General features: G+C 41.6%; 1 protein-coding gene across 2 annotated transcripts in view; it reads right to left on the reverse strand.

The window, feature by feature from the left end:
• SNCAIP (synuclein alpha interacting protein) overlaps nucleotides 1-16065 on the reverse strand; it is a 74976-nt gene that overhangs the window by 41493 nt on the left and 17418 nt on the right. The gene's annotated exons all lie outside the window — the stretch shown is intronic.

Here is a 16065-nt window from a genome sequence, read left to right on the forward strand (position 1 = left end):
ATAGGGGACTGTCTGAAACACTGAAAATAGCGTGGCCATGCAGGCAGACATGGTCCACTCAAGTAATGCTCAAAGGAAGCCCGGGGACGAATTAAGGACGAAGCTCAAAGGGGACGAATTTAGAGAGAACGTATATCATAAAACAAACAGTTCATACTTACCATTGAAAAACAGTCAATGGTAAAAGAAAGTTATGACATATTGGCTCAAAATTAATTCAAGTAGTAATAATAGTGAAGGCAGACAGCTAAAGAAAACAAACCCAGACAGATACTCGGGTTTATTTCCTGGGTGGTGGCACCTCCTTGATAGTATTTTGATACTTGCCATCACCCTGAAAAAGAGACTTGGAGGATAGGGTCCTTTGTGTTAAATGAACTTCCAAACTAATCCAGGGAGAGAAGGGATGTATGTGCATATGTGCACACACGCACGGGTATACTCTGAAAGCTTACGACGACGTCTCAGAGAACGAAGGGATAAATGGTTTAATATTGGGCAAACTTAAACTGATACCTATTGGGTGATTCCCTAGGTGATTTGTTAGGTGGATTAGGGAAAGAACGGGAAGGAATGAAGGGGTCAGGACTGACTGGACCATGGGAGATAAGCCATGGTTGAGTTCATCCCACCGCAGACTGAGTATTCCGGTAAACCATTGCTCATGGCCATTCAACAGTACTTTCTGGCATATGACACAGCAACATAATGCACTAGCTTCACACGGGAACGTGCTCTTTAACAGTCACTGCTGCCCTCGGTCATTTGGAAAGCAGGAAATGAACAGGAGGAGAAAGAAGGTGCAAAGGGAGGGTGAAGTAGGCAGACTATTTGTTTTTCTTCTCACTTCTTGCAAAGTTTAGATGAAGACTGTATAGTCTGCGTCCAAGTGCCTGGCTGAGACGGAGTGTAACGGGAGGTGAAAGGTAAGCACCACCTCCTCCCGCAGTGTGGCCGCCTCATGTGACCGGCTGCCCCTTCCTCCCTCAGCCTCGATGACACCACCTCCTCTCTGGGACACTCCCTTGACTACGAAGATGACCCCGCACTCTTGGTAGCTTGCAGCCCACCAGTTTACAGATTCCTACTCCCTTCCCACTGAGGTTACACCATCCCCCATCAAAGGGGTGAGGTTTCAGGACATGCCCTCTAACTAGGCATCTCCCATCACTCTCTCCTCTTCTGCAACAACAGCAGGTGGGGAGTATTTAACCCCAAAGCATGTGTATGTGTCTGTTCTTTGCTATGGAGCACAAGAGTAAAGGAGCTAAGACGAGGGTGTACTCAGGTCTGTAACTTCTGCAACAGTCCCTGGCTACCACTGATTCTTGGGGTGAAAGCAGCATATAAATTATGAAACGTTCCCCAAATTTAGACCCTTGGTCATTCTTCGTCCTACTGCTATGTGTTCTAAAAGGATTCAGATAAGTTCTGGAACCAAAATAAGGAGGTGAGAGTGAGTGTTCTAAGACTAAATGCTATGTACCTATTTATTGGTGGGTGAGTTCTTTACCCCAAATGGACCACAATTTTGTTTGTGGTTTCAGAGGGTCTGCACGAAGCAGTCCTTCTCTGAGGACTTTTGGGAATCTAAGAGAATACTGTGAGCTGTGGAGGGAGGACTGGACTCTGTCCAGTAAGAAACAGGTATTAACAGAGAATGTTCCAGAAGGGAAGGAAGGTGTCTAGATGCTCTTAAGCTGCTGCTTCTCTTGCCTTCTGCTGGCTCTGGTTCTCAGTTGTATACAGTACTTGGCACAGAGCAGACAATTAACAAGTGCTAGTATCTGAATTTGAATCTCACTTTGTCCAACGCATTAAATTTCTTTTTAAATGCCCAAAGAGCATCCTTCTCAGGGATTTACAGCTTAATTTCACAGGAGACAAAAGTCCTGTTAATAAACTCAGAGGAGTGGTAATCACCAATGAGAGCTAGATTTTCTAGTTATTTATGAAATGTAAATAGGCAAAGGCAAAGACTAATTCCTGTTGGCCCATTATAAATTTAAAAGTCTTTCTATCCTTTATATGTCCTTTTCTCCCTCAAAGTGTAAAGCTAATTTTTGCCAGGCCTTTCTCTCTTCCTTTCAAGAATATATGGTTACTCACTTATTTAAACCAACAGAAAAATTGTGGACACAGAGTTTATAAATGTAAATATGCCTTAAATTTTATCCATCAATTTTCTGAAAACCTTAAAATATAGTAGGAAAAAAATATATATATTTCTTAACATTTCTGAGATACATACTTATTATTAGGGATAGCATTTGCTGGTATTTTCCAATTACCTTCATTTTTTGGAAACTTCTTGATTATGTGCATCTCAGAATGCAATAAAAAATTTTTAAGGCCACATAACTTAGTGGGCCAATACAACGAGAGCATTGTACCAATATATTTATGTATCATATAAGGTCGTGGGTTCAAAGGGCTACTCTTTTATGTTGGCTTTATTTACATGTGAAATTTTTTCCAAGTGATACAGGGAAATGGATACCATATGTTTCCCAGCTGTTTTCTTCTGACAGGAGCCATTAAGAATGCTCTATGGAAATGAATTCTGTCTGAGTCTTATGAAAACACTTCTTTCCACAGAAGAGCCCAGAAACTGAAGAAGGGGCGTCAACATTAGGCTCATTGTCCTCCTTATTCAAACCTATCACTCGTTTTTAGGCTGAGAGGGAAATCTGTGCTTTCCAGTCTGTGTCTTGACTGCCTGGAAAAAATCCCAGTTATGAAAAGTGGATTAGATAACAGGTTTTTGTGAGAATGCTCTAATTTATTACTATATCATATACCTGTCTGAGGAGAAGGACAATTTTATGTATGTATATATATATATATATATATATATATATATATACACACACACACATATATATATCTATATACATAAAAGATAAAATGCAATTAGTTTATTTCTCCTAAGCTGGGAAAACGGGTATTTTAAGCACAACACAAGTAAAAGGGCCCTTAATGACAGGCAAGATTTTCACTTCGATTCTGTAAGTTTACCAAAAATTCCACTTATACTGTTGCTCTACCCCGACCCCATGATACACTTCTTACAATGCATGGAAACAAAGATCAGACTAACTAGGGCTTATAGGAAGATTTTGAGGCTAAACTTGTTTCCTGGAAATCATGAATAAATACTTCACATGTTAAATTTTAAATCCCTGCAAATTTTATTGATTATTTTATGAGATCTTTACAAGCGCTGTGAGAAGAGTCTGTGTCTAATTTACCTCTCTATCCCTCAAAGCACCCAGCAAATTGCTTTACATGAGTAGGTTCTCAGTGACTGTTTTGGGTGAGTGGATTCATTTTTAACATCTTATGAACATAAACATGCCCAATATACCTTAAACCTGTCTACCTGATTATGGCACAAAGTTTCTAAAATGGTCAGTAGGTAAATGGAAATGCATTCGAGGTTGATTTGTAGACCACAGTTCCCTCTTCCAATCTAACTGGCATTTGGAATGTCTCTGATCTCCAGCAGGGTATTTCCAGTTGCCTGCTGACCATCCACGGGTCACCATTTATTCAACAAGCATTTAATGTGAGCTTGGGATGTGCACGTTATGTGTAACAGGTAGCATGTTCTGATCCAGGGGTCTTATCACCCCTACCCTCACCTGCTTCTTGCCTTCCCCCTCCTCATCCAAAGCACACACACATGCATATGCGCGCACACACACACACGCATATGCACACACACACTCCACTCTGTCTTCCTTAAACATATTCCTCACATACCTGGCCTGAATCACATGACCATGTTTGCAGCCTCCCAAGCAATCCATCTCCAAGGCATCCCTGCCCCTCATCCCTTAGGCACCAAGTCCTACATAGCTTGATCCTAAATCCTTCTTTAATCTGGTCCCTCTATTCATCTTATTTTACTGACTAGACCCTTCCACAGCCCCTGCAGGGTGTCTTTTCTTCTTTGGTTTCCCTTTTGATCCTGAGTAATCCCCTCTTTAGATAAGTCTGATTTTGTCACTTCTTAGCTCAAAAACCTTGAAGAGGGCTTGTACTGCCTAAAACAATATTTCCCCCTATGTGGGACACATACCCCTGCAGTATCTAAGATGGTGCACAGGAACCATAAATCCCCCTGACTTAGAGAGTAAGCAAGCTATATACCTTCAACTCTTTCTTCCTCTTAATTAATTTAAGGACTCTCAGTTTGGTGCTGCAGTGACTTTAACTCCTCTCCAAAACTTACAAACTCCCTTCAGAATAATGAAACTGTGGGCCTTTAGCTCAGAGACTTTCATAAGCAAAGAGTTAGCAGAAATGCTTTATTTTCATCACATTCATTTTAATGATGTCCTTGAATTTACTGCAAGTGACATTGATTTTTTACTTACAACACTGACATAAAGTTTCTTCCAAAAACAAATATGCTTAAAAGTAAATGGTTTTAGAAAAATAAGTTAAAAATAATAGTACAAGTGGTTTACAGGTCAAACAAAAATAAGAGAGGTTGTGGAAATACTACTTAAAACAACTAAGCTTTGGGAAACCCTGACTTTCAGGATAGTAGCTAAATTCTTTATCATGGTAGGCATCAGCTCTTTTATTTATTTTCTAATTTATCTTCTCATCTCAGCACCACCATTCTCACGTCACTAATTTTTCTCTGCATTTCCATCACTAAACTCACCCCTTCTGGATACCCCAGGTCCTTCCCTCTCTTCTCCTGCCTTTGGGCAAGTTCGCCCTCTCCTACGACACCTTTGCTGCCTTCTCTGCCTGAGATGGAAGCTCATCTGCCAGGATTCCCCTCAGGTGTTACCTCCTTGGTGCATTTTCTCTGAATTTCCCAGGGAATCGTTGTCCTTTGCTTCTCAGTGTCCTGAGATACATCCGCCCATACCTAGAGTCACGCGTTTATAAAGCTCTGTTTCAACAATTCACTCATGCATCTGTCTCACCTTCTCTCTTGAGAGTCCCTCAAGGGCAAGGATGGCTCGTGAACCTCCTTGTGTTTATAACCAGCCCTCTGTCTAGCACAGCATCTCCCAGATATTGGGGCTCAAGGACTAAACCTTTTAAAGAATATATGAATGAAGGGGGAGGGAGGGAGCAGGAGGGGGGAAGAAGGAACAAAGGAATATGCTAGACCAAAGATGCAAAGTATACTACATACATATGAGTCTTGTCACAATGAGTCACTCTCGCCACATTTTGGACACACTGAGTGTGTTGAATATTTCAAAGACAGTCTTGGTAAAGCTATTGAAGATGTGCTGCCTATGAAAGTATTTTCATGTATTTCCTAAGTTCTAAGCCAAAACTTCTTCATCTGTAAAATAAAGGGGTTAGACACATGATTGCTAAGACCTGACCCACCTCTAAATTTCTATGACTATATGGAATGTCTACAAATAACAGGGCTCTTTATTCTGAATGACTCACTATGAAACACTATAATTCTTCTGGATCCACGTATTTCAACAGATCCTCACAAATTTATAATTATGAGGCTAAGCTGATTGCTGACACAGAACAACTCTTTGGCTCTTGGGACTGATAAATTAGTATTTTCTTAGGAAGATAATGTACAGTTTGCTATTGCAATGGTGGATCCAATTTTCAAGACTGAATGTCAGTGCTGGCTCCCAAAATGCCTATTTTACTTCTAAATATGGAGTTTTGTGTCCATATTAGAAAATTAGCTTTAGACATCAAGAAGAGGAAGAAAAGGATGTGTCTTTAGGATAAAATACTGTGTTCCTACTATTTATTGTTAGAAGTGAAAGGAATACTATTTTCCTTGAGAAACAAAATGTTCAGCTTTAGCTGTAATTGCCTTAAAATGTACACAACAATGAATTTCACTTCTACAGCTGCTGGAAACCTAGGCACCTTCAAGGACATGACTTCTAAGTTCTCCAGGATTCCATTTCCTTCCATTTTTATACCTAAGAGAGGGATGTTGTGAAAGATTAGGAGGGTCAATGCTAGAGTCAAGAGTTTCCTTAATCCGATGTAAATTAAATCCATTCTGGGCTTACTCCTCACAAACACTTCAGGTTCTAAGGCGTGGTGACAGGTATACTTATCTCATGACAACAAGAAGACGGGTATGGAGCCTGAGTGAAGACTACTTGCTGGGTGCTCTTCTGTACCACCCTTGGAGACTAGATTGGAACCTGACCCAAGAAAGGGTTGGGTTAACTCTGAATCTGGAGTACTGTGTCAGGCCATGATATTGGGAAGAGCCAGTGGGTGTGAGAAATGTTCGCATGGAGTTGTTTGCTCATCCCTTTCATTGGTGTCACAGACCCTTTATTGATGGTGTTGTGAGGCTGAAGGGCAAGTACAGAGGACTTTCTTATAAAAATATCAACCAATGATTTATTCACATTGAGTTGTTAAAATATTATTGGAAAAGATTCATTGATGTGGTTCTAAACTTCCTAAGTGGCTGCTGATATAAAGCAGCTGTAGAAAGTCAGATTTCCCAGTTTCCCAAGTTTCCTAATTCCCAGCCCAGCCCAGAACTGTCAAGACCTGCTCACATCACTTTGTACCCCATCTGCACCCATTTCTTTATTGTGTAAAAACTCACAGAAATACTCAAAAGCCCTTGCTACCTTGGGTAGAAAAGATACTTCTTCACCAAAGACGCATGTTCTATCATGAAATCAGACTCAATATTTTGACAACTTTAAACCTTTGGGCCTTGAAAGTATGGTTCCCATAGAAGACAAATGAGTGATTCTGAAGAAAGCGCATGGTTTCAGAGTTATTCTGTCGCCTAAAAAGCATGCTGACCTTCACTCTGACATCAGCAAAACCTCTTGAGTGGATTAAGTCTCACACCCACTCCAGGCCCATTACCAGATTTCCTTTCTGTTTTTTCCTCTCTCAGTGCTGAATTATATAGAGAGATACACATCCAAGGATGGTGCAGAGGCTCATCAAGCAGAGAAGTGTGGAAACAGGGGAGAACTGGCTCAGTGTGGTTTCTGGAAAGTGCAGAACCACGCTTACCAGTTTTAACTGAAGGTGGCAATGTTCTACAGTGCTGATCTGTCAAGGGCAGGAAACACCAAGATACTGCTCCTTGCTAAGGGAACAAGAGACAGATGGGGGAGGTTTGAAAAATCCCTATCCGCTACCCTCTACTATCCAGCTCCAACAGATGGCTCCCAGAATGCCATCAGTAAAATGTTTATTTTCCTCCTCGATGTGAAGTCATGTATCCACATTAGGAATACAACTTTAGACACAAGAAGAGAAAAGGGGGTATATACCTTTAGGGTGCATGAGTGTTTGCTTTTTTTTTTTTTTTACGAAACATTAAATGAATTCTATTTTCCAGAAACAAAGTGGTAAGTGTATGAAACCTAGTCCCACTTTGAGAGGGACGCACCTCGAGGTCTGGAGGGGAGGAGAAATGGGAGGAAGAAGTAGCCCAGCCTAGAGCCTCCTCTTCCTCTGGGCAGCCCCGTGGGGTCCGCCCAAGCAAGCTGGTGGCCGGGTGGAGTTCTCCATTACAGGCTGCAGAGAGGACAGGGGAGGTGCAGGGATGCAGCAAAGTGCAGATAGAGGCCCTGCAGGACAGAGCCTGGCAGAGCCGCGCTGCTGCCTCCTTTCCTACTGCCATTCGGTACACGCTTCTCAGGCACTGTTACAAACAATGAAAAAACCCAAAACACTTACGTGTGTTTTAAAAGTTCCTCCAAATGCTATTTATTAATTAGAACTTTCCTAAAATGTCCTCCATCGTTAAAATAACGAATACAATATATTTGTGTAAAACTTCCTATGTTTCTGACCACAAGTCAAGTGTATGATGTCACTAGACGTTTTTACAACAACTCCGGAGGATGGATGAGCAGTGCTTCCGTATTCTCACTTGAAAATAAATGCGAACTGAGGGAGTTTCAAGTGTTACGTGGAAAATTACATACTATGCTGACTGCTCAACCAGGACTGAGGTTCCCTGACTCCAACTTTCTCTCCATAACACTGCAGAACTGCCTTATCAAAAGTAAAAGTATTCCCTAAACATGCAATTCACATTTTCTCTATTTGGGTCACATGTAGGCAATGGAATTCCAGAAACCAGTAGTAAAACCTGGTTGTACTCATTTCAGATTCATTTTAAGCTAAATCCCAAACTGTACTCTCTGCCGAGATTTTGGTAACCACTGACTATGAAGCAACATTAGGAAAATGGTTTTTAATAACAACTTTTCTTAGAAACAGTTGAGTGGAAGAATTTCCCTACTTTGTTTATCTTTAGAGGCATCAGCCTAAATTTAGAGTCATCTTATCACGGAAAATTTGTTCTGATTTCAGCTGCCAATTCTTTCAACTGGTTAAAGGTGGCAATTTCTTTCCAATATAAGCAAGACATATAGGAATATAATAGAGCTTGTTCAGAAGTGCTAAAGTAATTGGCAGAATGCTAAAAGACTCTTACAGGGTCCACTCATTCCACAAACATCTGCTGAATGTTCTCTGTGCACATGGCTGTAGGGGTACAGAGGGGAATGAAATAGACATAATCACCGTCCTTATGGGGCAAGCAGACAGTCAAGCAAGTATACAGATTAATGAGAAATTACAAAATGCAGAGTGCTTTGATGGAAACAAGTAGGGTCCTGGAATAGAGAACAGCCGAGAAGCCTTATCATGGAGATGACATGTAAGCCAAGACCTGAGGATGAGAAGAAGACAATTATGAGGATCTGGGGGAAAATACAAGAGAAAAGATGATTCTGTGAAGATATGGGTAGAAGGAAGCCCATTCTCAAATGCCTAATGCAGGAGAAAATCTGGCAGGTTCCATAGTTCTTCTATCTAGAGCAGAGTGAGCTAGGGTGAAGGAGATCAAAGATGAAGTTGGGGGAGGTTGTCAGGGGCCAACTCATTTGAGGGTTTTATGGACCACAAAAAGGAGTTTGGGTTATATTTTAAGTGAAATGGGGTATTCTTAGGGGTGCTTCACAGAGAATGAAATGGCCTGCTTTACATTTAAAAATATATCCTTGTGCCTCCTCTGGGGGAAATATGGGGTGTCAAGGATTGATGGTGAAGAAAGAAGTCAAAGTATTCGTTCATGGTTGTTAACCCAATGAAACATAAAGGTGGCCCGGCCTGGCTGGGGGCTGTTGAGTTGGAGATAAGTGGACAGATGGGGATAGCCTTTGAGCACAGACAACTCAGGACCTGCTGATAGATGGAGGTGGAGATGAGGGAGAGGCAGAATCCTGGCTTCGGCCACCGAGTGGATGTTTCAGTAAACTGAGTGCTGATTGCTGAGGGGGGGTCTGAGGAGGAACAGGTTGGGGATGCGGATTCAAGAATTCCTCTTCATAATTCCACAAGGCATCCAATGGAGATATCGAGTGGGTCATTAATTAGGAGGCTAGAGTGATGAGGTGAGTAGCAGCAGCAAGTAGAGGGCATGTGAAGCCATGAGAATGAATGAGCTATCAACCCAGAGAGACTTAGAGATTGAGAGGAGAAAGGATCCTACTGAATACTTCCATACCACTTGGATATGTAAAGGTCAAGTAGAGAAAGGAGAGGAGTTGCAAAGGAGACTAAGGAGATGTAAGAGTGTTAGAAGAAAAACAAGGAGAGAGGTGGTATCACAAAGCCATGGGAGGCGAATGTTTCCAGAAAGGCACGGTCAATAGCCTCAAATAACACAGCAATGCCAAGCAAGATGAGAACATCAGTGTCAATGGATTTGACCAACTGGAAGTTGTGACCTTCCCAAAAGAGGTGGAAGCCATACTGGAGATATTTAAGGTGAACAGGAGGTGGAGGACTACAGATTGAGGTTCCGTTAACTCTCTAAAGCATGTTGGCTATAAGTGGGGCCTGGGGTGGGAAGAAAAAGGAGCAGAGAATTAGGGTGGAGCCACCAGAGCAGTATTGTTTGCTCGTTTTTTAAGACAGGAAATAATTAGAGAGTGTTTGTATGGTGCAGATAAAAGAGGAATCAAATATCCAGAGAATATCAAAGTGTCAAACCAAATGAAGAGAAGCAAAGCAGCTGTCCCAAAGCTCAATTATGATACAAAACCCAAAGAAGTTGGCTTCCTTTTCACCTCTTTACACATTCAATCATCCATCCTACCTCAGGTGTATATGTAGCAACAGCAGTAGGCACTGGAGATACCATGATGAACAAAATTACCCAAAAGAGATTTTATTTAGTCTACTAGAGAAAACTGATATTAAACTACATTACCAATAATTTTTAAAACAGATATTTAAAGAGGTGGAAAAGTACAGGGAGCTGGGAGATAATATAGTAAGTTGGGAGAGGGGTTCTAATATAATCTAGGCTTGCACTGTCCAAATAGGAGCCACTAGACACCTGTGGCTATTAGGCACTTAAACTGTGGCTGGTGGTACATATCAAAATGATAATAGTTTTGATTTATTGGGATAAATATAATGTATTATTAAATTAATCTCATCTACTTATATTTTTTAATATGACTACTAGAAGAAGTTTAAATTATGGAAATGGCGTACACTACATTTCTACTGAACAGCGGTGGTCGCGGGAGTAGGGTGAAGGGCTGTGAGGAGGTGACCTTGGAGGCGAAAGGAGAGAAGGAAGGACGTGTCACGTCAAAGAACACAGCACATTTGAGGAAGTGAAGCAGGTCCCTTGATGAGACTGGCAGGTAGAAAGCAGGAGGAGAGCGGCATGCGAGGAAGCTTGCTGATCCAGGAGAAGAGTGCTTGAAGACCAACCACATAAGAGTTTCCCACTAAGAGAGTTTCCCACTGTGTATCTTGAGAACCATCTTGGGGAACTATTGCTTGATTCTGAGCACAGAGTGACATGATACCTCATCAGGACGATGGATTAGCACCAAACGTGGCCTAAGTCAGCACTTCTCAAACTCGAATATACACAAATGAGTCACCTGGAGAGCTTGTCAAGATACAGATTCTGATTCTGGAGTCTGGAGTAAGGCCTCGGGGTCTGCATTTCTAACAGGCTTCCCAGTGATGTTGGTGGTGCTGGTTCCAGTCTCGGAGTGCACTGTGAGATGCAAGGGCCTGAGCAATCGATGCCACAGAAGGGTCTGGACTTTTGGAGATGATTCTTTACTCTCTCCGAGGATCCTTCAACTATGAGATTCTAGGATTCTGTTTCTATTACTTGAGTTTTTTAGTGATTTTTTTTTTTTAGGGGAAGAGTCAGGGCAAAGAAGGTATGTGGACAAAGCGCGCTCATTTTAAATGGGAAGAAATTGCCCACTGGGAGACAAAAGAAAAAGGATACACTTTCAGCAGGAAGTGGGGTGCTCTCAGAGACTCTATGAAGATCCAAAACCAGTAATAACCCTCCCTCTCCCCAATCCTACTGTTGCCTTGATTGGGAACATGGGGCAGGGAAAACCACTTCCTCCTAATGACAGGATTGACTTCTGAGAAGGAAGTCACTGCGGGGTCCCACAAGGTGAAAGGCACTTTGCTTCTGTACCAGTTTTTCCTTGTTCCTGTGCCTCATTTCTTCCCCTTCCTGCCTCCACGATGCTTTTCTCTCTACTTCTGAGTTCTCATCTTTCCTTACTGCTGATTCCCTTGAACTCATTTCTACCAAGAGATTTCCCCACCAGTTTTGAGGGGGGAGGTATGTTTCTTAGAGTCCAGTAAAACCTAAACATGGGAAAGGAGACTGGGTCTCATTCCCAGAGTTTTCTCTTCCTCTAGTACTGCCTCATTCCTGACTTTGTTAACTCTACAACCTTCTAGAAAGTCAGGGAGCTAGGGGACTTAGATCAGCTCGTGCTTTGTGACCATCTAGAGGGGTGGGATAGGGAGGGTAGGAGGAAGGGAGACGCAAGAGGGAAGAGATATGGGAACATATGTATATGTATGACTGATTCACTTTGTTATAAAGCAGAAGCTAACACACCACTGTAAAGCAGTTATACTCCAATAATGATGTTTAAAAAAAAAAGAAGAAATGTTCAAGGAGAGAAGACGGGACAAAGATGCAGTGTATTTAAGCTCTGCCACTGCCAGGCCTTTACATTATTTTTGACACTACTAGAGTTTTATTTTTAATTTTTCTATCACCCCCTGCTCCTATCTTTCCCCGCATTGACTTCATATCCTTTCTTTCAGAGACTTAAGCAAAGTGTTAATGGATTTAAAGCAGACAGAGGGGGCGGCTCTGCTTTCCTAAGTTCTGTAGTTCATTCAAAGTGTTGGCCGTACACATTCTGCAACGGCAGAAAAAAGCAGTGGATAAAACTGCCTTTATGAAAATGAAAAATAGAACTACCCTATGACCCTGCAATCCCACTACTGGGCATACACCCTGAGAAAACCATAATTCAAAAAGTCATGCACCACAGTGTTCATTGCAGCTCTATTTACAATAGCCAGGACATGGAAGCTACCTAAGTGTCCATCAACAGATGAATGGATAAAGAAGATGTGGCACATATATACAATGGAATATTACTCAGCCATAAAAACAAACAAAACCGAGTTATTTGTGAGGCAGATGGACCTAGAGTCTGTCATACAGAGTGAAGTAAGTCAGAAAGAGAAAAACAAATACCATATGCTAACACATATATATGGAATCTAAGAAAAAAAAGTGGTTATGAAGAACCTAGGGGCAGGATAGGAATAAAGACGCAGTTGTAGAGAATGGACTTGAGGACATGGGGAGGGGGAAGGGTAAGCAGGAAAGAAGTGAGAGAGTGGCGTGGACATATATACACTACCAAATGTAAAACAGATAGCTAGTGGGAAGCAGCCGTGTAGCACAGGGAGATCAGCTTGGTGCTTTGTGACCACCTAGAGGGGTGGGATGGGGAGGGTGAGAGGGAGACGCAAGAGGGTGGGGATATGGGGATATATGTATATGTATAGCTGATTCACTTTGTTATACAGCAGAAACTAACACACCATTGTAAAGCAATTATACTCCAATAAAGATGTTTAAAAAAAAATTTGCCCTTGTGTTATGATGACAACCGTACAAAACATATGCCTCATGAAAAAAATACTAGAAAGAAATACAGCAATTTTGTTTTGGTAGCATGGTTAATTGTAGTTTTTACTTACTATTTTAAAAAAATGAATTATGTCACCTTTATAATTATAATTTTGTTAAAGAAAAAGCAAAACTAATTATTTGACTAACATTCTCATCTACATGCTTTACTGTATGTAAATTTTTACTGTAGTTAAATAGATTTTTGTCATAAATGTTAGATTCTTTGCTGCATCAGGGTGAAGTGTTCATTTTCTTGATTGAGATCTTAGCAAATGTGTTTCCCGAATCTTTGAGTCCATTTTATATTAGATCATGTGAAATGGATTAATTTAAACTGCTATACCAACTTTCATGCTTTTAGCATGAAACCTTAATAAAATTGGAAACAGGAGGTTTGTATATTTAGCGTCATCAGCTATGTCACAGCAGTGTCAATAGGATAAATTTCATGTCAATGTATTATTTTCGGTGTTGGCCAAAATCCTTGAAAATCTTAGAAAACCATACATTTTCAGGGTTTATCACAAAATTTGCAGGCACAGGGCTAAACATATAGCAAATCTGCAATGTTTCTAAATATACATCCAAAAGAGCTTTTACCAGATACTGAGTTTAAAAAGTATGATTTTCCTTTACTCACTGTCAGACAAGTGATCTTCTCTACTATTTAGGTATTGAAAACCCTTCAGGATCTCTTCTCGAACACACTCCAGGGCCATTTATGACTGTTACATATCCGAGTTTCCCAACCTCAACACGTCTAAGTTCTTAGATGCAAAGCTGTATTAATATTTATATGCTTTCTTTCATAAGAAAGTTATACAATGAGCTGAGCAGATACATATTTTGAAAGAATCACAAGACATTTAAAGCACCATGAATTGAAACAAATGTGTATCTGAATGTCCAATTAATTAATAGAAGCTCGAAGTCAATGAAATTGAATATGTTTGATTTGAATACCATATGTCGATTTAGTATTAGTCCTCATACGTATTTAGTCCTCATACGGAGAAAATATAGAGCAGAGTTAACATGCCCTGCCTTGTGCTGTCCCCCTTTCCTACATGAGGAGCAGGGATTAAGCAGAGAAAACATGCCAACATTTCATAAATAACACCCTTTTAGAGGTGTAAGTTTTTCACCCGTAACTTCCCTAATGCTAATCCTTGCCCCATTCCACTAGCCGCACGTGGTTCCTCGGACTAGAACTGCTCTTCGGTTGTTCAACTTCATAGGGACTCTGTGGTCAGCAGAACTGGTTTCAAATGCAGAACTCTGGACAAATTATTTGCCTTCTGTGGGCCTCAGTTTCCTCATCCATAAAATGGGTATAATAATGGTCCTCCTTCAGAGAATTATTTTGAGGACAAATAAGCTGTGCACAGAAGACCTGGCCTGATGCCTGGTACGCTGAGCACCTAAGAAATAACTGGGAGATCTCAGTAGCACCTGTGCAGCTCTAAGCACCAGCAAAGTTTGTTCTCAAGCTTCTAACTCCTAGTTCTTCCCCTCTCTCCTGCCTTCCTATGGTATCTGCAAGTCCTCCACACTTCTTTTCAAAACTTCTTTTTCTCACAAAAATTCAGTTTAGTCATAGTGTAGTGTAATTGATGGCAAAGAGTTTAAAATATTATCCTTGTCAGGGGAAATACAGATCTTAATAGGAATCCGTGCTTTCGGCTAAAGGAAGGGCACTCCCGGGGCAGACTTGTGGGCATTGGTGAGCGAGTGGAAGGTGCAGGAATGCTGCCCCAGGCCTCTGACAAAACACCCTGCCATGTGCCTTTCTCAGAGCCCACTGTGGAGCTGACCCAGGGCCCAGGGATGAAGTGGGTGAGCCCTAGGCTCTATGTCTCATAGAGAGGCTCCCAAGGGCCAATATCTGGGCTCATTTGCCCTCCTGTTCCTCTCAGAACACTTTAAAAATAACAGGCAGGAAGGGGAGGCACCAGTCTTGTCTTTGTAGCCCAAGAGCGAAGGCAGGAAAGGTGTGTGGTAAGTCCTGAGGTTGATCTGTGTGGTTGACAGGTTCTGATCCGACCATAAGGGGAGCAACCTCGGGTGGAGCTCTGGGTGCGCCACTTTTAATAGGGAAGCTGATAAATGCAACAGCCGCAAGAAAGCAAGAAGCATGAGCAGGATACGCTCAAAACCGTGGAGGGAAATTTTAGTTTGGAGAAGACAAAACCAAGGGTGACTGCCATCTCCAAACAGTCAGTGGTACCCCTGCCCAGGAGGAACTGTCCTTCTCTAAGGATCCCTAGGAAAAAGCCAGGTGTAAGGGATGGACATTTGAGGGACACTGATTTTGGCTGAACAAAAATTAACCTTTATGAATAGGCAGCTTTGTGAGACTGTGAGCTCCCTGTCACTCACGTGACAAAGTACAGGCTGATGACCCCATCAGGATAATAATAGTCACTCCAAGATCTGATGGACTTTGGACTACATTATTATTATTATTGACCTTTAAAAATTCACTTATAATTAAAACATTTTCATTTAAATTTATAGAATAGTTGAAAGAATGAAAACAGTACAAAGAACACCTGTATACCCTTTGCCCACATCCATCCCCTGTCAACACCGTACACTTCTGCTTTTATTATTTGCACTTTCTCACTTTCTTTCCCTCTTAAACTAGATGATTTTTAGGGTCCCTTCTTCTACTGAGAGTTATGATTTTCGGCTTCTTTCCAGGTAATAGGATTTTAGAAATATTGGGATCCTGCTGTCAGCGCTCTTCACAGAACTTAGAGAAAAATCTGAACTCTGCATACCATGACCCTCAGGGCCCTGTAGAGTCTGACCCTGACCGGATCCCTGGCCTCATCCTCATTTTGATTGCCCCATGCAGCCACATTGGTTTTCCTTTTCTTCCTCATCCATGCTAAGCTCATTTCTGACTCAGGGGCGCTGCGCTTGCTAGTTCCTCTGCCTTCACTGTTCTTCACTGGCTTTCCCATGGCTGGGCCCTAAGAATGCTCCCTGATCCCCCAAACGCCCCTCCCTCCCCATCCACTGTAAGTTACTCTATCACA

The sequence above is a fragment of the Mesoplodon mirus genome, assembly GCF_964341445.2.
Source record: "Mesoplodon mirus genome assembly, chromosome: 5".
In the NCBI taxonomy this organism is placed as follows: domain Eukaryota; kingdom Metazoa; phylum Chordata; class Mammalia; order Artiodactyla; family Ziphiidae; genus Mesoplodon; species Mesoplodon mirus.